Genomic DNA, 25,701 nt, shown 5'->3' on the forward strand with positions numbered 1-25,701 from the left:
ACCATTTTGAGGTGATTGTGATGAGATCCATTCAATTTATTTATATTGATAATGATAAACATCCCCTCCATAAGAAAAGATACAGCCAGCAACTAATGAGTCATGTAGAATGTTTTTTCTCCAAGCACCAACCTTAAAGACTGCATCCGTACACTACTAGAGTGCACAAGATGCACACCATAGCAGAAGGAAGACACTGGAAGCTTGGGCACCATGATACTTCTGCAAGCATGGCCCAGCAGAATGGTTCCCAACTTCCCATTGCTTATTTAAAACTTAGCAAAGGTATTTTAAGGGTTAAGGCATGCGCATGCGATAAGAGTCTATTTACGGGTATGCTTCTTATATCTCAAGCTTAAACCCTCTTGGTCGATCACAGAGTTTCTTGAAATAACACACTGCCAACCTTGCTTTGCAAATAGTCTTTGTTGTAAATTTCCTGTCCAGATCTCTAGAATGCGTTCTCCAAATTATTGTATCAGGTTTTGAAACTGTGCAACTAACTCTTGCCCTTTGCAGTTGTGCTTGCTTTCAATGTATCTACTCTTTGTCTTCTTTACTTCTAGATGGTTCCTGATGGCACAAGGTCTGCTGGATACAGGAAGGTGAATCGCACTAGCCTCTATCTCCTGGAAACCATTAGTTACTCACTGTCTCTCAAGTCTTTCTCTCTCTTAGTCTTGGTTGCTTTACTGCCCTGCAAGGCATGGCAGATAATGATGGGAAATTCATACCCTCTGGATCCCACGATTCTAGAAGCTTCTGGAAGCTTCCAGAAACTTCTAGAAGTTTCCAGAGGCTTTTTTCCATAGAGCACAATGATGACCTCTCTGTCCTCTAAGGATTTTTGTTGATACACATATTATTGATTACATTTTGCCAGATTTACATTACAGTTGATCGCCTAGTTGATAATGGTTATTAAAAGTACACAATTACTGGCCTGAACTATCCTGTGAGCCTTTAGCATCCGCACAGTGTTTTGTGTTGGTTTACACTGCCACAATAGCTGAGTGAAGCAATGTATTTGGTATGAATGTGTTTGTGCTTAAGAGCTGTGATGAATAGTTATCTTTTCTAGTACAAATGACTTAACACTTGGACTTAATACTTCCGCAGGGAACATATTATTGCTTTGCTGTGTATCGAAGGGATCCACCTATTATTATTATTACTATTATAAACCCATGCTCGCCTAAAATAAACTGAATGAGCTGTATTCCCAGGAGATCTTCAAAGAGAACATCAGCTGCTCCGAAAGTTACAAATTAGTCAGGAGAAAATGCTGAATAAATCTGAAGACACCAAAATCAAAATCACTGACCTAATTTCTCAGCACAACAATGAGATGCAAAGAATATTTTCAGAGTTGTAGGCTCATAGCCTCTCTCAAAGAGACCTTATCGGTCTCCCACTAACATTATGAACCGGTCATGACCAACAGGGATTCTGCTGCTGCCAGCTAAATTGTCTGGCCTTTCAAATTGCCCCTGATGATAACACAGCATTGGTCACTATCCATGCAAGGAGTTAAAGTGCTACAAGCGTGCAGTTCCAGTGGTGAAAGGTGGGTGGTGCAATTGAGGGAACTTGGCTGTGGCTTCCTAAAAATGTTTTGGGCTCTTGTACTTATTTTTTTCACCAATTAACCACTGTCTTCTTAAGGGTGATTATGTTCCCACATTATTCCAGATTGGGCACCAGTTTCCAGGCCAGAAGCTAGTTATTTCAGCACCGTGAACCGGATTTGTGTGCTAATTATGGAACAATTTCCAAAGATGTGCAACAAAGCACTGTGAATAGGAACACAAATCCAATTTGTGGTGCAATGATGCCTTTCATGGAAAAAACACTCAATAAAAATAATAATATAACGATCGGTTTCTGCAAGGGACAAGTATCATGTTTCAGATCTCAGCTCGAGTGCTCGTGGGGTATGTTGGTTTCAGAATTTGAGAACATGTTGATCTAGGAGGCAATGGCGTCTTCTTTTCAGCCATCCGCCCTTTGCGATTTCTGGCTCATGTTGCCCCTCCTTCGGGTCAGAAGGGGTTCCGCTTGAGGTTTGTCATAATAGATGCAAAGCGTCTCAGACTTCTATGAAGGCTTTTGTAAGGAGAATGGCCATTCGGAAATTACTGTTTTGAATTCCCATCACTAGGCTTTCCGTCAAAGCTGGTATGTTAACCAGAGTTTTTGGGATATATGCTTGTGATCCACTCAAGATTTGGTACTTGGTTCAATTCTGATTTTTCTAGGGTGTGCCCTCCTGCCAGAAAAGCTTCATTGGATGAAATAGTGGTTTTGTGGTATATTTGGTCCAGAAGTAAACCAGTAAATAAGAATGTCATTACTCCAAATGTCTCGTAGTCCGATTCTGGCTCAATAACATGAGCATGGACAGACTTGAACCCCAACTTTCACCCAATACTAAGTCATGGGGACTCACCCTGGACACGGACACCGTACAGAAGAAACACATAACCAAGGAAGATAAAGACCGCCTTGCACCAACTCTCTCTACCAGTGAAAATGAAACCCTTCTTCCAAGAAAGTGACTTTAGCACTGACTTTCAACCCTTTGTGCTCTTGGTTCTGAATGGTGGCAGTACCCTGCTCTAAAAGGCTTCCAGACTCCGCATGGCCCCTCCCCAAGGGCATCCTACATACCATAGCTCTGCTCATCAAGGGCCTAAAAAATGTTGATCATTTTCAATTGGCTCCCTTAACCGCCCTGCACCATCTTCAAATCGAGCTACATCATCTATAAAGCCATTCCAAATGGCTCTACCCTCTGCCTATCTGTCTAACAAGCTCACTAACTGAGGTGGTTATTAGCACACCCACAGCAATTCCACCATCAGACTGAGCATCGATAATTTCAAAAAAGCAAAGAGCAGGTACTTTCATCCATGCACCCAGGATCTGGCGCAATGTTCTCCAACACTGCTCCAAATCAAGAAACTGCACATTACATCACTCACCACTAATCCTTTATGGGTTCTGGAGTAGCCTGCTACTCGCCGAAACGTCTATCCTTCTCAATCCAAATATCTGACTAACATATCACCACTCAAATTACTTTCATATTTCACTATACTAATTCACCACAAATCCTTTATGGGTTCCGGAGTAGCGTGCTACTTGCCGAAAAAGTGCTTCAACACCCCAGCAGGGGTAGCAAGCGCTATATAAATGCAAACCTTTTTTCCCTTTTATATCCCTTAGCTCTCCTTCTCAAGCCAATAACTGACTAACATATCAACCACTCAAATTACTTTCATATTTCACTACACTAATTTACCACTAATCATTTATGGGTTCCGGAGTAGTGTGCCACTCGACGAAAAAGCGATTTTACGCCTCGTCAGGGGTAATAAGCACTATATAAATGCAATTACAATACAATACAATTCTGTGCTGTAACTGTCCACTATTCCTCTTAGAAACCTGTTTCTTTGCCCTTGACCCTGTACAAACCTCCACTGCCTGTTGGCTAGGTTTACACTCCACAAGTACCACATAAATAAATACTTCCCCTACAAATGGGTTTGAGTTGACCCATTCCAATATTTGTTCATTCTTGCCTTAATGGGAAACACTTTTACAGCTTACCAGGCTGTTTCCATTGAAATCTGTGAGTGATTAACTTTTACAAGTTATCAGCCAAGCCGGTGTCCTTGGTGGCCATGAGGTTGCCTACATTTCATGAGGAAGTGGGAGGCCTTTGTGCATGAATCTGTTTTTGCAATTGGTACCTTAATGTCTGATGCTTCATCCCTCTCCATCCTTTGTCTCTAAGGCCAAACTGGACTTTCACATTAATCAAGACATTATTTATTTTCCTGTCCCCTGCACCTCTACTTCCTCACCCACCTAATAATGTGAGCCTGTGGGAAAGTAGTGTTTAATTCGTGATGAGTAGTGACTTACCACTAGTAATAAGGCCACAAACACAATAAAAGTTTCATACAAGATCTCAATACATTTTTCCCCTTGCTCAACCCTTGATAATTGGCAATAATCAGGCAGGTGTAACTTAGGAGATAGGTGTGTAAAGCATTTAAAAACACTAATACATTAAATAAGTAAGACACAATGTACAATACAATTCTGAGTCCAATTTATAAAGATAGGTTATATTTGTATGAACAAATAGACACCAAAATGACAAACATCCAATGGAGGGAACTGGAGATATGATTTTTTAAAGAATAAACACGTTGAGTGATTAAAAACATATAGCGCCACTTTGGGACATCTGGTTGCACTTGACTGGGACAAAGTCAAAGTCTGAGGCCAACTGCGACGGAGTCCTGGCTAGATACACTAAGCAGGAGGCCTTGGTCAAAATGTTGCCTTCGGATTTAGAAACTTTTCTGGAGGATTTTTCTCTTGACATCAAGTGGACCCCTTCAGCAGGCCGATTTCAGTGTGGCGTCATCAGATTGCTTCTCAGCAAGGCCTTAGTCCAATCCTGGAAGTCTGGAGCTCAGTAGCTTTCAGCAAAATGAACCTGAAATCCAGGCAGTGTTGCGGTTGAAGCAACAGCGGCCAGCACAGATAAACGCGGTGGGTGGTGGGGCAGGGCGGGAAGGGGTGGGAGCAAGAAGGGAGTCAACAGACAATGGAATAGGTATAAATAAATACATAAATAAATAAATAACAACTATTCCGTCATCTGTCGGCTTCCTCCCTGCTACGCCCTGCCATGCCCCAACACACTTACCTGTGTCGGTTGCCGCTGGGTTCAAGGTACTTGTGTACCTGTGTCGGTCACCTGAAGGAGCTTTGTACACAAGTTGCTCCAAACTACTTTCGTGGCGCACGCTGCATCGCATTTGCCGATGCAGAGCGCGCAACGTAATTCCTTTTATTTATTTGTATGTGTACTTACCTCTGTGCGCCCGTATTCTGCAGTTTACTACCCCCCACCCTGCCCCTCCCCACGTCAGCACCCGGCAGCACTTCCACCACTAGCAGCTACTGGGTACAAAATGGGTTTACAGACACATTCCAAATTGCAATTAGGAACTGGTGTGGAGGGGAATATGTTTGAATTGGGATTTGGATTGGTATGTATCAAAGGTTTGCAACCGCAATTGCAGTCATAAACCAATAGAAAGTTACCCACTCGTCAAAGGATGTGACAACAGAGTCACTATTGGGAAAATGACTGGACAGCTTCCATTTTGGTAGTCATGCTGAGCGATCTTTCTGGAGCAGATAGTGGTCCAGGAAACCACTGGATGCCTCCCCTACCCTGCTTTGTCTTCACAAACAAGATTTCTTTTTTTTAAGTAAGACCAGTTCTTCTAAGGAACAAAGGCAGGTCCTCTGTCCCTCGTCACACGGGGTCGCAAATAGCAACCTGCCGAAATATTATGCATCAGACAAGTCGTTCTATGACCCCCGACAAAAAATGATTTTGCGATGCAGCTTGTATTGATCTGTCCCTATTTTTCATTTTGCAACAAACATATCTGAATCTGCACTGCATATACAAATATATAAAGTATGATTTTCACGTTATGACTGACTATAGTTAATGTGTGTTCACGTTAAGTTAACCATAGTTAATGTAGGCCTCAGTTTAAGTGCTTCTCACTAACATGAAAATATACTTTTGGCTGCTGTGTTCTTTCTCTCTTTTTCTTGTTTCAGGAGCCAAGCTGCAGAATGTTACAAAATCCTTTGGCATCTGCGAGAATTGGTTATCTGCATGTGGTTCACGTAGAGCTGAATAATGAATTTATACACCTGTGCATATGATATTTGACCATGATGTGCCATCCTGTTACAAGATATCTCTTGAAGCCTACCCAGCAGAAAACATCCACTGTGTGATGGCTGGGTATAGGGCTGATACCAAGATGTTGTACATTGTTCAATCATGATTGGCCTCCCCATGGGAATCGAATGGAGGGTTGCTACTGTTGAAAATGTGTGATTTATTTGTGCTTTGCTGAGCGAGTTCGATTCAGATGGGAAACATCCTTTACAACGAAACTTTTTCCACGCAGTATTTTTACAGCGCAGGAATTACAACGCAAGTCGTTACAACGACTTGTGCTGGAGGGCGCTGTAGGATAGGGAATAGTTTAATTTACTATCCAAACCCTTCTCTACTATCCACGGGGACTGGAGTTGGAATAGTAAATTAAACTATTTACTATCCAGCGCCCCCCAACGCAAGTCGTTGTAACGACTTGCGTTGTGAAACCTGCGTTGTAAAGGCATGCGTGGAAAAAGCATGCGTTGTAACGACATACATCCAATTCAGATGCCCAGTTCCACTCTTTTGAGGCTAGACTCCTCTGCTACTGCTCAAAGAATGAGACTTCTGAGCAAACCCATTCTCATTTACCTTATGGAATGTTTACTTGATACTGCCTTTATGAGACTTAACTTGCTGACACCTTCTGAGTGACTTCTCTCACAATTTGCTGTTTTCCTTTTAGCTTAGCATATTAGAGCATTTCCCTTCAGAGGAAACTGATACTCTCTTGATTTGCTTATAACAACTTTAAATACTTTGAGGCTTATTTATTAGAGGCGTATGCCACCGGAGCGTCACTTTTTCGACGTTCTGGCGGCGCAAGCTTCTCAATCATCTCTCTGAGGCCATGTAAAGCCCCTCTGTGTGGCCTTGCCTGGCCTCATAGAAATGTAGTAAGACAAAGCAGCGAAGCTCGCTGCCTTGCCATACTGCGCGTTAAAGAAGCGTTCCTTGGGCTTTGCAGTGGGTTTTCCTATGGAGCACCAACGATTATGATGCTGTCCCAGATGTTCTTAATCACATAAACCTAGGACAGTGCCAAAACCTTATGCTTACACAGAGCAGGATAAACGAGGATAAATATTTTTATTTTGCCTCATTTTTTTCCTCATTCCATGTGTTCTGCATTCTTCAGCACACATGTAAAGAGGAAAATGCCTCTCTGGATTGTGTTTGTGCAGGGAGGTTGTGCCTCTTCCTGCAACAAAACAATCCTGCCTGTGATACAGGCACCCTTGCACCACTTATTTCTAAATAAGGTGCGCTCCAGCCCTTGCACGTTGGTGTAGGGATTATCGGAAATAAGACTGCCCTATGCCAATTCCTCATAAATGAGGCCCTTTGTCTATATATATATTTGCTAATTTCAATTTCTTTGAATAATATTGACCATTGCATTTATGTGATGGTCATCAATTTATGACTCATTGAATGATTTGAGTTTGTAACTTTACTATTCTGCTAATATACTAGGTGGCATATTTACAAGGATTTGGCGTAGGGTAGTGCCGCAAGTCATTTTGTTGTGCTGACCTTATATCATTTGAAAGGGCATGAATGTACCTTATTTACAAAATATGGTACATTCCTGTCCTTTCAGCCGGGGCACGAGTAGCAGCTGTGCGCCGATGCAGGCTTCCTTGCACCATAGTACAAGGGTGTCTGTGTTGTTGGCAGGGTTGGTTTTGTACAGGAAGGGACACAAAAACAATCACTGGAGGTATTTTCCTACAGAATTTCAGCACACATGGAAAGAAGAAACATTTCTCATTGTTCCTCCTGCTCTAGGGAGGCATGAGATTTTGGCGAGAACTTGTAAATCTGGGGCAGCATCATAGTCCATGGGTGTTGCGTGGGAACACCCACAGCAACACCCATGGAACGCCTCTTCGCCACAGAGTAAAGCAAGGAGGCCACTTGCGCTGCCTTGCCCTACTCCATATCTACAAGGCCATAAAAAGCCATGCATGGTGGCTTTACGTGGCTTTGCAGATATGTCTAAGCCCTGTGCGCTTCAGGAACGTCACAAATAATGACGTTTTTGCGGCGCACAGGACTTGTAAATATGCCAAAAGCTACTACTTTCTGTCATCCTTGTGGGTCGTAATGTGCTTCACGGTCATTGATGTCTTTTTGATTTGTTGACCTCATCCCGGGACTAAAGGTCCATTTGATTTCAGTGCAGCTTGTACTTGAATTTGCACCAAGTAACTGCACAGTCAAAATCCCACATCCCTCTTCAACACAACCTTTTACTATAAATGTAACATCTCAAATTTAAAGACAGGTCGCACAAAGATTGTGCACAACTTAAATCCACTTTTTACAGTCAGGCATATGGCTGAGATACCCGCCACCCCCTCTCAACACAATCACACAATCCCCAAGGATGGGAAAGCGGAAACGGTTCTGAACTTTTGGAAGGCGGGAGGGAGTGACCCTCCCGGCCGTATTTATTAAAATATGAAACAAAATCAAAACATTAAAATAACAGTTTCATATTATGTTTGGCTAACCTTAACATATTTCTAATACAAAGGTTCTCCTAGCCGAACTAACATCCTACAAAACATTTAACTTGAAATTGTACATCCTAACTTTTAAGGGCCAACGGCAAGGTCGTAACCGGTGTCAGATCCCTAACCAGAAATACCCCCCCCCGCTTGGGAGGGGCGACCGCACAGAGGCGTACCTCAAGTGCATCTACCAATTTCCCTTGACTTGACGGGGGCCCCAATGAACTCGTCGCCATTTAAAGGTCGTCCGAGGACTCGTGTGAGGTGTCTTGAAGGTAGCGTAAACCCCCTCCCCACCCCACACAACTTACCACATCTGCCGTCGCAGGTGTCCTGGCCCCGGGAAATTCCCCAGGAGGGGCCCGTAGCCCCTCCTATCCAGGAAGGGGCCTTGACCGCCTTTCCTTTCCTTTCGGCGGCCCATCCTTAGAAGGGACCGCCTCCCCGTTGAGGGGCCAATGGCCACCTCCCCCGAGCGCTCCCATCCGTAATGGGTGACGCCCCCCCCATAGGGATCTTCCAATTACTGCTCACCGATCATGACCTTACCGCCACAGGCCGGATAGTTGACCGGCTATCCGGACCCCCCACAACAACTCCTGCCTAAAGGTCATGTTTTAAACTCTTTAGCCAAGCTATGAGGTCTCCTATGAGTAACTCATTCCCCACCCGGGACAAGTGGACCCCATCTCCCAGGTACATACAGTCCCCCTTGATACAACCATGCGGAATAGAATGCAGTGTACTTGAACGAAACAATCTACCCAATTTGTTATTTACTTTCTTCACTGAGTGATTCAGAGCAGAAACCGAATTCGCCCCCCGCCACACTTTCCGTAGAATCATATGGGACCATGCAATTGTGCACCCTGGAACTCTTCTCGCCAACCAACTTACTGTGGAAAGTATTGCCTCGAGAAGAAGTCGTCTACCAGTGGCCACCAAATCGTTGCCCCCAAGATGGACTATGATTATAGACGGCGGTGACCTTCTCTGCCCTAACAGACCCTCGAAAAAGAATTGAAACTGGTCAATACAGAGCCCGCCCCTTCCGTAGAAGGTCACCCTGTACCCGTATTCCCCAGCCATGTGAATCATGTCACCTGCTTTGAATACGTCCGCGGCACGCCTCACGTATGAGTGGCCCACGACCCACACCTCTCTTTCCGCAGCCGGTGATGTCTGACCGCTGGTTCCCAGGTGTCGGGTCGACTGCACAGTCCGCCCCGCCTCGTAAGCTTGCGAAACTGTAAACCAAACAAAAACAAGAAGCGTGAGTACATCATTATAGCTTCACAACATGTGCAACCGCACATACCTTTTGTAACAATTCGAGGACCAACGCCCCAAACGTTTTACTTTTTCCACACTCAGACCCCTGGCTGTAGCCTCAGTAGCAGCCCCTATCCGAAAGGAATGGGTCCCGAACTCGCCGGGGTTCAAGCCCGCGGCCGAAATTGACATCGCAAGCACCCGCTGGAACTGAAACCTCGTCAGTGGGGTGGCGTCAGCGTGTCTCAACAAGGTCCCCCCCCATGATGCCACCCTCTGCGCCAAATATTCCTCTACGCAAACAACAGGGCACATGGGAGACCCGAGAATCCTATGAATGACTATGCAGTCCCCAATCGCACCCTGATCGGTCTTGGATCTGACAAACGAGACAGTCATCGTCTCCCCCTTAACCTGGATGTGCTCACGGCACAGTCCCCCCACCGTATCCTGCTTGTTCTTCGCCACCAGTTCGCTTACCCGCATAGCCCCATGGAATGCTAGCGCAAAAGCGGCTCGGAATAACACTGTTTCATACTGGGATGAACATGTCGCAGGGAGTACAGAGAATAACAGGGCCAACCTATCCAGACCTATCGGGTGCCTCTCATCTACTCTGCGACCCTCAAGGCGTTGCCACCCACGTAGCGCTTTCTGCACCACGAAAGACGCTGTCGGGTCCTGGATCCCATGAGCCTTTGCCATAAAGGAAATGGCGGCCCAATGCCTCTGGGCCGTAGCTACTGACTTGCCTGCCTGATGTAAAGACAGCAAAAATTTTACGACAAGCTCTTCCTGTCCCCAAAGCTCCCCCCCAGCAGAACCCAAAAAGGACCAATAGGAACGGAACGCCCCTTCATATGCCTTCCTTGTCCTGGGTGCTAAACTCTCTCCCACGAGGTTTTGTAGTTCGGGGCACCGAGAGACCAGAGAGCTTCGGGAAAGGGTGCCGCCACCGGGTCCGCTGTGGGCAGAAAACCCCAGAAGGCCTGCATACGGAAACGAGAAAGCGCATCAGCCGCTTGGTTCAGTACCCCCGGGACATGTCTTGCCCTAAAGAGCACATTCAACTGCATACACAATAACACAATTTCTTTGAGCAGTCTCAGAATCCATTTGCAACGTGCTGCCTGACTATTGATACACTCAACCACAGTCATGTTATCAGACCAGAACACCACAGAGTGATCCCGAAACCCCTCCGGCCATGTTTTTAAGGCCACCAAAATAGGGAAGAGTTCAAGAAAAGCAATGTTACTCGTCAGCCCGCACTCGTGCCACCATGACGGCCATTTTTGAGCCGACCATTGCGTACCAAATATGGCACCAAAGCCTATACTCCCCGCCGAATCTGTCCAAAGCCCCAGCTCCTCGGAGGACACTGCTGGTTTGTTCCAGACAATTCGACCATTGAAATCCGCCAGAAATGCCAACCAAATGCGCATGTCCTGGCGAACCTCTGCAGAGAGCCTCGTGCGGTGATGTCCTTCCTTCAGGCCGACCATGGCTTGTGCAATCGAGCGGGAAAAGGGGCGGGCCATTGGCATTACTCTCAGGGCAAAATTCAACTGGCCCACCACTCGTTGCAAGTGATGCAGGTTTACTTTCGTCGCACGAATACATGTTTCAAGGGATGTCCTGAATTTTAACACTTTTTCCCTGGGTAATCTAAAACAACCTTCTTCCGAGTCGAGCTCGATCCCTAGAAACTCGAGCAAAGTTGAGGGACCCACAGTCTTACCTGGCGCCAATGGCACACCAAAATGATTCATTAAGACACAGAATTCATGTAAGGCCTGTCCACATTCAGGATCCCCGGCTGCCCCCAAGAACAAAAAGTCATCGAGATAATGCATAACATGCTGAAAACCCGTCTTCCTTGTGAATACCCATTGCAGAAAACAACTGAACTTTTCAAAATAGGCACAGGATATAGAGCACCCCATTGGCATACATTTATCCATGTAATAGCGACCCTGAAACATAAAACCAAGGAGACGCTGATCGTCTGGGTGCACCGGGAGCAACCGGAACGCTGACTCGATGTCTGATTTTGCCATCAGCGCCCCGGGCCCCAGGCGATTCAACATGGCGACGGCCTCATCGAAAGATGCGTACTGCACCGAACACACTTCCGGGACTATCGCATCATTCACGGAAAGACCACGTGGGGCTGACAAGTTATGAATTAACCGAAACTCACCCGGGTCCTTCTTGGGGACCACCCCTAGCGGGGAACAAACAAAATTAGCAACCGGTGGCAAATCAAATGGACCGGCGACACGACCTTGAGTCACCTCTTTCCCAATCTTTACCTGTACCACCGCCGTATGCTGCAAGACCGACAGTTGGTTTTTACAGTTTGCTACACCCTGAAAATCCCCCACTGGGATGCGGAAACCATATGAAAACCCGTCCCGCAACACCCCAGCGGAAGCATGATCCGGGTATTCGTTGAGCCAAGGAATCATTGCCATGGTATCGATCGGAGTAGGTAAAGGCGCCCCTCGCACTATTTCAGACCTGTTTGGCGCTTCCCTTACCACCGTTATCACCCGTCTTGGCTCTGCACATGGACTCCGGATGGGATGACTGCCCACACCCTCCACATTCATGTCTGAACTTGCATGACCCCTGGGGCCTCGTACATTTTCCCCTGTTAAAATTCCAACAAATCCCCTTTTTACCTGCGTTGCCACTCGACTTCGAGTGGTGCTCGTTACCTGCACCCGTCCGAAAGGGTGTCCCAGAGGATTGGCGGGAAGATTCCCCCCCGTTACTCCCTGACAATGGCACTTTTAACATTCCTGAACTCTCCATTTTCTGCCACGAGACGGAGTCGAAACAATTCCATGTTAGAACTGGGTCGTGCTCTTTAGCCTTCCTAAAAATATTGTCATAACAGAACCACTGATTGCCCCCGTACGCCAGAGAATACTCCATGATACGTGACTGATAAATAGGCAACTCGGTCAACAACTCGGGCCTACGCTCACCCATGATGGAGGTAAAAATGCCCCACGCTCTGCCCCAAGTACCTATGTTTTCATCAACCTTAAAGGCGGCCATTTTTGCGCGCCAAACACTCGGATGCATGAGCTCCTTTTGGCTCTTCACATGCTCTATCTCGTAATGGTCGGTAAGCAAAGAAAACATGTTCACATACTTATCCGCCCAAATCTTTTCCTTAATTTCCAGTGGAACATGTTGGGCAACTTTTTCCCTTCGTGAAGGTACAGACCCCTCCCCCGCAATCGGCAATGGCCGCTTACCTGAACTAGGTGCTGCACTTGCCGCCGAACCTGGGCCAGCTGCACTTTCAGCTGCCGGAACCTGTGGGGGAACAGAAGATGGCGCCTTCGCAGCCTCTCTAGATTCCCGCAGTTGTCTCATTACTGCCCGGGCGTCGTCAGCCGTGGCGCCCTCACTATCTTTTCCCAACCACGCTGCTAATTGCGCCGCCAACTCGGGAGGCATATCTTCCCCGTTCACGGGGGTGACCACCACGGGGATCGGATGCCCCTCCTTCGGAACCGAGGTTGGCTCCTCAAGTGGAGTATCGGGAACCGGGGTTTCCCCCCCAAGTGCCCCCCGTTTGGACCTCTTGCCTCTCCCGCCAGGGACTACTCCTGGCAAAGCTGGTCCGATGACTCGCTTCGGTCCTCCCTCCCCGTTCTTAGCCGCCATCTGCTTCTTCAAATCAGCTACCTCCTTTATGAGCATGCGGAGCATCTGATCGGTCCCGACCCGCTTTCCGACCTTCTTGCCCGGCATTCTCAAGCGAAGATATCTGTAAAAACAAAGAGAAAGATTACTACGCTCAAAATTGGCTCTTCGTTCCGTCTCGAGCTCACGTGCAGCGGGGAGGTGCAGCTTCAGAGCACAGGAACAAGAGGATGTTTTCTTGGCTTGTTGCTCCTTTTATCCGTCTTCGGGCGGGCGTAAACCCGCCTCCGCCTGCCTCCGAGGGCGTGGCCGGCCGCGTCAGTGTCTAGGACAACCCACTCCAGGGCGGGAAAAGGCGCGCCCCGGCTACGCCGCTTCGGGCATACCAGCCGAGACTCGCCTCCCGCCCAAGATGGCTTCCCGGGGGGATCGGGGTACTCCACCATACGTTCGGGGGGACCGAATGGTCGCCCCTTTCCATATATGAGGTCCATACCTACTGAATTTTTTAAAGCTAGAAACTGCAGAGCATATTTGTCAAATAATTATGCTACATTGCATGATAAGGAAAGGGCAAGAGTGTTCCATATTTAACATTATAAGGTGCATTTCTGTCATGTACGCATGGTGCAAGGGGGCCTGCATTGTTATCAGTGTTTTTTTGTGCAGGAAGGGAGACCTCTCTGCACAAAAACAATCCCCTGAGGCTTTTCCCCACATAGAAAGAGGAAAAAAACAAGGAGAAATAAATATATTTCTCCTCATTACGCCTCCCCTGGTAAATCTGGAAAAAGGCCAAAATCCATGGGTGTGTGCATGGGAAGATCCAAGCTCCACCCATGGAACGCCTCCCTGGGCCAGAGTAATGCAACGCAGCGATTTGCGCTGTGTTGCGTTACTCTAAAGTTATCAAGCCACTCAGGGCCACGCAAGGTGGCCATGCGTGGCTTGAGAAATCTAACTGAAGAGTTGTGCTGGTCTTGCTCCCCGTTGTGTGGCGCAAGGGTGACACAACTCTTTGATAAATATGCCCCTGCATGTTTAGCATCCTACTTGCCTTTTGAAGGAATATCCTGATCAAAACATATTGCACTTTGCTGTCTACGCATTCTTAATTTTCTCATAACCTTTTTCTTGATTTTCTGGTGAGCCTTGCAAAATCTATCCGTCAGCAAAGTACACAAAGACTGCACAAGAAGCAGATTGTCAACAAAGCAGCGTGTGGCCCTGGCCTACTTAATGAGCTGCTTTACAGCTAAGAGAAGGAACTTGCCTAGGGGCTAGCACAAATTATTCCCGTAGACTTGCCAAATAATATTTGCTTTTATTGCAAATAATACAAGATTAAACCCAGTTTTCATAACAAGCGGTTCTACTCAATAAAGTAGCACGTTTTTCATTCCTTGAAAACTGTGTGGCCACAAAGGAAAAAAGGTAGCTAGACCTGTCACCATCATCATCATCAGACTTATATAGGACTAACAAACCCAGGCGGGCATACATGCATTGCACGTGTCTGCCCTATATGAGCCTAAAAGCAACCTAGGAGCATCACGTCTTGTTCATAAACAATATAATGCAAAAGGGATTTACATTCATATATGGTCATTAACCAGTGGGATTTCTCTTGGATCTCAGTCTACCCCATCAATACCAAGAGGTGTCCTCCTACTTGTACTCTGTTTATGTAAATCGGACCCTTGAAGTTTTCGGTATCTTTCACTTATTGTTTATTTTACATTGTGTTGATCTTAGTATAATTTGAAGGCGGTGGTTACAAAGATAACTGAACTGCAATGTTTTTGGTGAGTAAACACTCCGTATTTGTAGGTTTGGATTAATGAGTGTTGCAAAGTAGCTTTCAAATATGCAAAACCCTAATGGTGGCAATATGGGCTGGATGCAAGAGGTGAGGTTGTTGGATATATAGGAGATGTGAGGTGTAATTGTTGGTGATATGGACTGTGATGAGGATTGTAATCTTTGCAATCGGGTGAGCAGTGAGAGCATGTATGTGGTATTTGTATAGTACAAGCCTAGCAAAAAGATGGACAAGCCCTGTTGCCTTGTTTTATTGTTTGCGCTGCTTTACCTCCAGTCTGATGGTGTAATGGCTGCAGGTCTACCGAGGGGCATCGCAGATGGTAAACAGCTCAACTAGAAAGGCTGGAGGGGGCTGTTCATGATGGCTTTACAAATGATGCTGCTGGCTCTGAAGATACTACAGGCCGATACAGTGAGCCAGTGGAGTTCCATCAGGATATAGGTGATGTGGTCATATTTCTTCAGGTCGGGATGTGCTGTGGCATCCAGAATGACTGTAAGTGTGGCAGTGTGGAGTCTGGGATACCATAGACCAGGGCATTACCACCTTCCAATTGCAAGAGCATGAGTTCTTGAACTTCGCTTCAGAAGTCACTTTATGGGAAGAAATGTTCCACTTTCTTTCGTAGAGATGGCTGGTACCTGGATGTCTTTGTTTCCTTGGCACTGTGGTCAGGGCCGGCTCTAGTGCCGGTGGCACCAGGTGCGACAATCATTTTTGACACCCCACGCCCATGACCTCCTTCTTGGAATCTCTCACTACCACCGGACAAAAGTGCCTCATATTTCTCCAATCATGTTATTGCTGAACACAGCGCCACCCCCCCCCCAGAAGTGAGCACCCCCACCCCTCCTCCACAGGTCAGCATTCATTGTGGCCTCACCTGTCGCACTGCCCTAAAGGCAGCCCTGACTGTGGCCTTGAGCATGAGGTGTTCATCCAGGGAGAGTCCAAGTGTATCATGTTTCAGGAATTCATTTTTACTTGTTCATTGCATTTTTCTATTGTATGCTCTGTTTGATTGGTTTGGCGCTGATACAAAAGACATTGAGTCTTCGTAGGAATCATTCTAGTTAGGCAATGTATAGTCTGACAGCCACGAGGATCAACTTGTAAATTCATTTTCACATATCCCATTACATTTTTTATTTATTTATTTTTATTTATTTATTTAATGCATTTTTACAAAGCGCGGACTTTACCCGAAGGTGTCAGAGCACTGTACAATAGAACCAGAGAACTGTTACAAAAATGGAACAAACAAAAATAGCAGGCCATAGAATCAAAACAATGCAGGCAAAAGGAACACAATATCAAACACAACAAACACAGAATGTACAAACAAAAATATAAATATATAAGACACATTTACAATGACTAAAGAACTTCCTGGCGGGGTCTGAGACGGAGGGAATTAGTTCTGAAAGTGTCTTTGGAACAGAAGAGATTTGAGGTCCGCTTTGAAGATGTGGATGGAGGTGAATGCACGGAGCAAAGGAGGAAGCGAGTTCCAGATTCTCACTGCATTACCTGAGAACGATTTCGCCATCAATTTTTCCTTTTTGAAGGAGGAGGGGCTCAAGCAGTAGCTTTCCGCATTCCGAGAAGGTCTTGAGCCTCCAGACAATTTCAGTTTATTCGCCAGATAGCGAGGGGAGAAAGAGTGCAAAGCTTTGTGGGTGATGCACACCGTTTTGTAAATAGCTCTAGGCTCGATGGGAAGCCATCGGAGAGAAGACAGGATAGGAGTGATGTGGTCACTTTGTTTGGACCCTGAAATGAAGTGGGCTGCTGAATTGAGGATGGATTTGAGAGGGGAGAGGTGAGATTTGGGAAGGCCCGTCAGAAAAGAATTACAATAATCCAGTCTAGAGAGAACTAGCGATTGGACCACGGTTTTTAGGTCATTCTCCGGGAAGAACCGATAAATCCCCCATAGAAGGCGCAGCTGATAATGTGCGCTCTTCGCAATGGAGTTGATATGTGAAATTAGGTTGAGTCTTTTATCAAGAATGACACCTAAGGATTTAGCGCAGTCAACAATGACGGGTTTACTGTTGAGTAAATTCAACTGATCCATCCAGGATTGAACAGGAGGCAGGGAGAGAGAGCTAGATAAGAGGAGGAAATCCGTTCTGGAGGGATTGAGAATGAGTTGGTGAACTAACATCCAGTTGTGAATAGAGTTGAGAGTAGAGTTGAGTAGTGAAAGATCATGAGAGGAAGACACCTTGAGGTAGATTTGGGTGTCATCCGCATAGAGATGGTAGAGGATTCCATATTTGCTTAGGAGGTTCCCTAATGGTTCAAGATAGAGATTAAACAGAGTGTGAGCAATGATAGAACCTTGAGGGATGCCTCGACCAACCACCAGTGGAGACGAGAGACTGTTCGCAATCTTGATCATTTGGGATCTGTCTGAGAGGAATGAGGCAAACCATTTGAGTACTGTGCCTTCCACGCCCATTCTCTGTTGAAGAGTGTTAAGGAGGGTTTTGTGATTAACAGTGTCAAAGGCTGCAGAGAGGTCAAGAAGGATCAGAAGGCATGATTCCCCCGAATCGAGTATATGCAGCGCATCATTGATCACTTGCAGCAGGTCTGTTTCAGTGCTTCAATTTTGAATAAAATTACAAAAAACAATTTGATGGACAGAATGTAGATCAATGTCTTACATTCACCCCAGTACAAGGATCTGGGCCTAAATCCATCGTTTTTTGCACTCCACACCACCCTGGGTCAGATAATGGCTTTATGCAAATCAGCTCTGACCCTGTGCCCCATGGGAACAGTTCAGTCCGAACTACAAAAGCCATGGCCTTCCCAGAACGGAATCAAGCATCCGAGGACCGGACCGGTTTCGAGGTAACACCTCTCATCAGCCCGGCTAGCTTGACTCCAGTGGTGTGGAGGCTCTGGGACCCACGTCTGAGCTAACCCAGTACACTCAGGGAGAAAATTACAAAAAACAATTTGATGGACAGAATGTAGATCAATGTCTTACATTCACCCCAGTACAAGGACCTGGGCCTAAATCCATCGTTTTTTGCACTCCACACCACCCTGGGTCAGATAATGGCTTTATGCAAATCAGCTCTGACCCTGTGCCCCATGGGAACAGTTCAGTCCGAACTACAAAAGCCATGGCCTTCCCAGAACGGAATCAAGCATCCGAGGACCGGACCGGTTTTGAATAAAGCCAGACTGGAACATGTCAAGGAGATTATTGTCCATAATGTGTTTGGAACGTTGTTTTGCAATGCATTTTTCTGTGATCTTTGAAAGAAAAGAGAGATTGGTGATGGGGCGGAAGTTATTGAGGTATTTTGCATCTGCAGAGGGTTTTTTAAGAAGGGGGTAACCTGTCTTGTCACCCTTCTTGTATCAAAATTGTAAGTGCACTGTATTCAGCATATGCCGTAAAGTGTGTGTTAATGAATGCAATGCAACCAGCTCAGAAACTGCTTCTTGTCTCTGAAGTGTGCAGTCTGCAGTTCACTATCTCACTGAGTTAGATTGATGGAGCAAGAGCTGGTGACTATTCAATTTCTTTAAAAAACTCCTGGTAACCTTCCTTCGACATCTGTGTTCCCTTTTGTATGGGATCATGAGGCGACCAGAGGCACTATACTACAAAAACAAGCACACTGTCCAGGTTGCACTCACCAGAGCACATCCTCACATCCAATGCAGAGCAAGACCAACAAAAACCTCTTGTGCATGCATGGGCCTATTTACGACCTGGTTTGTGTCATTCTTGCACCACGCGAAGTGGTGCAAGAGTGACGTAAACCTTAAGTCAGATTTATGATCCCATGCAAGACCGCTTTGCGTGGACCTGAGTAGCTCCATAAATTTCGGGTATGGCAACGCAGCGCAAATCACTCCATTGCCTTACTCTGCTCTGGGAAGGCAATCCATTGGTGTTGCGTTGTTGTTCCCATGCAGCTCCCATGGTTATTCACAAATTCCCAGATTGACCAGAATTGGTAAACCTGGCAATGCACCAAAAAGATACACCTTTCCAGGAAAGGCGTAACAAGGAGAAATATTTTTATTTCTCGTCGCTACTTCCGCTGCAGAGGAATATGCCTCTCAGGACTGTTTTTTTTTTTGTGCAAAATGGTGACATACTGCACTGTGTGACTTTTTCATAAATAGGCCCTCACTGTTTTCAAACCGCCTCTCTGCCTTTCCCTTCAGGTGGATCGGGCAGCATTTTGAGGAGCATACACTCCGCCCTATGGATGTTCTTTCGTTGCACCTCTGTGCTCCCTTCGAAAGGATGCCCTCATAGGGAGCACTAGTTGTGTTCCACTTCCTAGGATGCACACTGCCAGTGTGCCTCCCATGAGCATCTTTGCCCTTACTCCCACATCAGAAAGGGTAGCCACAGCCCCATGCAAATGAGGGAAGTCCCCTTTGTGTGGGTGTCAAATGTTCACCCCTGCAATTTGAATTACAGAATGCTGTACACACATCTGAAATGTAGGCCCTGGAGTGAAAGGTCAGTCCTGCCTAGGAATGCTTCAGAAGGGCACAGCCAATGGAAATAGGTAGAAATGTTACTGAGGAGACACTTTTGTTTAGAATGCATCACACATCAGATTAAACACTAAAGGATTAAAACAAAAACATGCTGCATGTATGTTTTTTTCCTTCCATTCATGCATGTGTGTAGGTGACGGAAGGCCTGTATCACGTATGAGACCATCAGCCATTAGAAGTTGGCAATATGGGCTTTGTTGTTTTGTTTTTCAATTATGAGTACATGACTAAAAATACCTGATACTTGATAACGATGTTGTGTATGACATAAGGCACATCAATGTGATCCCCCAAATGCACATCACTTTACACCCCCATTTTTCATCACCCTGTGCAGGAGGGGCCTGGACACCATAGTGCATCACTTAATCCATAAAACTATATGCCCATCAAATGTACCTCTCTCAGTGTTCTCACCTAGTGGTCCCTCGATGCACTACACGACATGCTCCATGGGCACCTCATCCAAAAACCCCATCAGTGCATTATCCAGCCCTCCCCTGAAATGCACCAAGTTTTGCTTCAGCTAGGTGTGTCTTTACTGCTCTTCTGGTGCACATTAACCGGTGCAGCTCTACTACACCTCACAGTTGGCGAATGTTGATTGTCTTGTGGTCTGCTGGTGGTCATCACTATTTATGTTAGCGTGTATGCATTTGTGCCACTATATTTGTTGGACTTTGGAAAATGAATATCTGTAAATGTGTGTGAGCATGCCGATCTGTGTGCATGTGCTCCCTGTATGTATGTGCACTATGTGTGTATGTGTGCTCTGTGTGTATGTGCACTCTGTGCATGTGGAGGTCTGTCTGCATATGCATCCTGTGTGTATGTGCACTATGTGTGTATGTGTGCTCTTTGTGCATGTACATTATGTGTGTATGTGTGCTCTGTGTGTATGTGCACTGTGTGTGTATGTGCACTATGTGTGTATGTGTGCTCTGTGTGTATGTGCACTTTGTGCATGTGGAGGTCTGTCTGCATATGCACCCTGTGTGTATGTGCACTATGTGTGTATGTGTGCTCTGTGTGTATGTGTGCTCTGTGTTTATGTGCACTCTGTGTGTATGTTTACTCTGTGTGTATGTGCACTATGTGTGTATGTGCACTATGTGTGTATGTGTGCTCTGTGTGTATGTGTGCTCTGTGTGTATGTTCACTCTGTGTGTCTGTGCACTATGTGTGTATGTGTGCTCTGTGTGTATGTGCACTCTGTGTGTATGTGCACTCTGTGTGTATGTGCACTATGTGTGTATGTGCACTATGTGTGTATGTGTGCTCTGTGTATGTGCACTCTTTGCATGTGGAGGTCTGTCTGCATATGCACCCTGTGTGTATGTGCACTATGTGTGTATGTGTGCTCTGTGTGTATGTGTGCTCTGTGTGTATGTGCACTCTGTGTGTATGTTCACTCTGTATGTATGTGCACTATGTGTGTATGTGTACTCTGTGTGTATGTGTGCTCTGTGTGTATGTGCACTATGTGTGTATGTGTGCTCTGTGTGCATGTGCACTTTGTGTGTATGTGCACTTTGTGTGTATGTGCACTATGTGTGTGTGTGTGCTCTGTGTGTATGTGTGCTCTGAGTGTATGTGCACTCTGTGTTTATGTGCACCCTTTGTGTATGTGCACTCTGTGTGTACGTGTGCCCTGTGTGTATGTGCAGCCTGTCTGCATGTGCATGCTGTGTGTGTGTGTGTGCCCTGTGTGTATGTGCATTATGTGTGTATGTGCAGCCTGTCTGCATGTGCATGCTGTGTGTGTGTGCGCCCTGTGTGTATGTGAATTAAGTGTGTATGTGCACTTTCTGTGTATATGCCCCGGTCTGCGTGTGCACTCTGTGTGTGTGTGTGTGTGTGCGCTTGCACTGGGGAAGAACCACTTCAATTGTCTGTCGTTCCTTTCTCCTGGCTTAAGAGCTAAAGCTAACAATTAAATACGGACACAACATGCACTTTCTGTTCCGTTGTTTACCTTCTTTGCATTGTAATGCCCTTTTCTCGCTGCTTTCAATCTTAGATGCTTTTTCTGCTGTCACCCTAGAATGTTTTACTTTGTTAGTACCAATAAAACAAAACAATAAACTGCCCAAGGATTGTAGATTTGTGTACACGCTTTTCTGTTTTATATGTCTGAATTCTTACTCCGAAGTAGTTCTTTAGCATATTCATTTTGTTTCTAAATCGAGATCCTTAAATCACAGCAAACATATGTTGTGCTTAGAATTACGAATATCTCCACCTGGACGATTATTTTTGCCACAGCAATAATCCTTGATCTTATGGGTATCCAAGCTGGTGGAAAACAAATGCAGCTCACACGTTGAAATGAAGATAAATTCAAGGATATTAAGGTAGATCCTTTATTCAGTCGAAGAGCACAGTACATGTAATCCAGCAAGATCAGCATCAAGGAATAACTGTCCCTTACAAAGGATGCACATCAATGTGACATGTATAACATTCTACATTCAGCAATGACATAACTAGAATGTGTATGATTAAAGGAACAGTACAATAAGTAAGCAACACAACACATCCCCCTTTCTAATAATAAAATAAAAATAAAAGAAGAACAAAGGAATAGCATACATAATGCGGATCTAAACTTCTACAATTTATATACCTATGAAAAACAAAAAACTACTACCTATTATTTGTGATGTAATCCTTAAGCCACAGAGGAACCACCCTCTTCCTTGAAGAATGGCGGGACAAGGATGGATCCTCGCCAGCAACAACAGAACTTCCTTCCATAGGAATGACAACCGAATCTTCAGAGATACTGCTAGAAGACTCTAAATTATCACTCTCAGAAACAACCACACTAGAACAAGGAATCTCACTCGAACTAGGACAGCTAACCACTCCGGGACTGTCATTCAGATTATTATTACCACTACAATTATCGGCATCCAAATCTTCTGGTTTCCAAAGAGTGTTAGAATTATCAGGTCTAGAAAGTCAACTCGAATTACACCTTGCAACCCTACTCAAATTCCAAACCTTTCCATTGCTAAGTTTAACAGAGTTCTTCAAAACTTGAAAGTGTTCAGAGAAAGTAGACTCGCCTTTCTGCACCTTAAAAGGTTTCTTAATTCTAATCCAATCGCCAACATTTATCTTAACTTCCCTAGATCCATGTTTCAAATCATGTTATTTTTTACTTTTGTCATGGACCTGTGCTAACCGTGCCTTAACTAAGTCCTTAGAATAAGGTCCAACTTCACCTGAAAATAACCAAGTAGGGATAGTTTTAGAACGTGGGTTCCTACCTTTCATTAAGACAAAAGGGGAAACACCGGTAGAATCATTAGTAGTAATACGGTAATTCCAAACTACTTTCCCAACTTGAGTTGGCCAATCCAGATTATTACCAATTGAAAGCTGAATAGTATTCTTCAACACCCTATTAAAACGTTCAACAACACCGTTACCGCCAGGATTATAAAGAGAAGTTGTCCTATGCCTAATACCAAGTTTACTGAAATATCTTTTCGCTCTTACAGACAAAAACTGAACACCATTATCGGTGAGAATGCAAGAAGGAATTCCCTCTGTAACAAAAGTCTCATCCAGGAAACACAGGACTGAATCTGTATCTGCCCTCTCTACAACCCTAACAACGGGCCATTTAGAAAATAAATCAATAAGGACAATTAAGTATCGATATCGATGAGAACCATCTTGTTCCTGAATAGGACCCATAATGTCCACCGCGACACATTCCCAAGCAAACTCAGAAGAAGAACACTCCAACATAGGAGGACGAAAAGTACGCAATGTTTTGTCTGCAGAAGCACAAATAACACAATCTCTAACAATCTTTTCCGTTTGAGAATCACAACCAGGCCACCAGAATACATTTTTTACTAATGACTTAGATCTCACAATCCCAGGGTGGCTCTCATGGCACAGTTCTATAATACCTTCACGTAATCCACTGGGAGGAATGATCTTCTCACCCCTTAACAATGTCTCATGTGCAACTGAGAGTTCAGACCTAACTTCCCCAAAAGGTCTAATAACATCATCCAACATATCTTTTTTATTAGGCCAACCATCAACTGTGTAAGAAATCACCTTCTGTAAACACTCATCAGCCAAGTACTCACTACTCCATTCTTCCCTGCTGAAAGCTGAAAGACCCTCATCATGAACAAAAGCTACTTGTAACTCATTCCATTCGTTATTATCACATTCTTCCAACATTACAGGCATCCTTGACAGAAAATCAGCAAGAACGTTGCTTTTACCTGGAACATAAACGATCTTGTAAATGAAATTTTGCAACCTCATAGAAATTCTAGCCAGACGAGCAGAAGCATTGATCACACCTTCTGTAGTCAAGATCTTTACTAACGGCTTGTGGTCGCTGCGTAATAAACACATTTTTCCCCAAACGAAAGACTTAAAATGATCTAACGCCCAGGCACAAGCTAAAGCTTCCCTTTCAATTATAGGGTACTTTTCTTCACAAGGAGACAGAGATCTAGAAGCATAAGCTATTACATTTTCCTTCCCTTTCTCATCTATTTGCATTAAAACAGCTCCAAGACCCTTGTTACTAGCATCAGTAGTTATTATGTTCTCCAAGGATGGATCGAAACTGTGTAAAGCAGTGGCCTGAGCAATGGCATGCTTAATATTCTTGAAATCTTCATTACAAGACTTAGACCATTCAAATCTCACACCCTTCTCTAAAAGTTGTCGAATATTATAAGTTACACTTGCAAAATTAGGAACATACTTAGAACAAAATTCAGCCATTCCTAAAAATGACTTAATGTCATCTTTACTTGTAGGAACAGGAGCCTCAGAGATAGCTGAAACCAAAGAAGGTTTAGGCTTAACACCTTCAGCATCAATGATATGGCCTAGATAAGTTACGCTCTTTTGTGCAAATTTACATTTAGAATGTTTAACAGTAAGGTTCTTGCTCTCAAGAATACTTAATACTTTATGTAGTCTTGACAAATGTTCATTCTCATCATCCCCAAAAACAAGAATGTCATCTTGAAAAAATCTGACACCTTTTTCCCCCTTAAACAATTGATACATTAATCGTTGGAAAACTGCGGCCGCCGAAGCTAAGCCGAACGGCATGCGTTTATAACGGAAGCAACCAAAAGGTGTCACAAAAGATGTAAACTTCATTGATTCAGAGCACAGAGAAATCTGGTGGTATGCAGACGATAGGTCTATAGTAGAAAACCATCGTGCATTACCAAGACTGGAAACCATTTCATTGATTTTAGGAAGTGGGAACTTGTCAACCACAATGTTGTTATTTAAATACCTTAAATCCACACACAACCTAATTTTCCCATTGCTCCGTCTCGCGACGACAATTGGCGAAACCCATTCACTCGCTTCAATCGGCTCAATAATGTCAGTAGAAACCAGTTTATCTAATTCTTTGCTGACTTCATCTCTTACTAAAAGGGGAACATTCCTACATTTATGCACTTTTGGACAAGCAACATCCTTTAATATGATCTTATGCTCGAAACCAATCAAATTCCCCTATGGCTGAGATACCCGCCACCCCCTCTCAACACAATCCCCAAAAGGAGGGAAACCGGAAACAGTTCTTAAAGTTTTTTGGATGTGGGATGGAGTGACCATCCCGGCCGTATTTATTAAAACAAAAAATTAAAACATTAAACGTTTTCATGTTATGTACAATTTCATTATCACATTACGATGTTTGGCTAACCTTAACATAATCTCTAATACAGAGGTTCTCCTAGCCGAACTAGCATCCTACAAAAAACATTCTCTAAGAACACTGAAATTGTACATCCTAACGTTTAAGGGCCAACGGCAAGGTCATAACCGGTGTCAAGATCCCTAACCAGACTTACCCCTCCCACTTGGGAGGGGCGACAGCACAGAGGCTTACCTCAAGTGCAACTACTAACAATTTCCCTTGACTTGACGGGGGCACTTAAGACTCGACGCCATTTAAAGGTCGTTCGAACACTTGTGTGTGGTATCTAGAAGGTATCGTTGACCTCTCCCCACCCCACACAACTTACCGCATCTGCCGTCGCAGATGACACTGGCCCCGGGAAATTCCCCAGGAGGGGGCT

This window comes from Lissotriton vulgaris, chromosome 9 (genome assembly GCF_964263255.1).
Source record: "Lissotriton vulgaris chromosome 9, aLisVul1.2, whole genome shotgun sequence".
NCBI classification, from domain to species: domain Eukaryota; kingdom Metazoa; phylum Chordata; class Amphibia; order Caudata; family Salamandridae; genus Lissotriton; species Lissotriton vulgaris.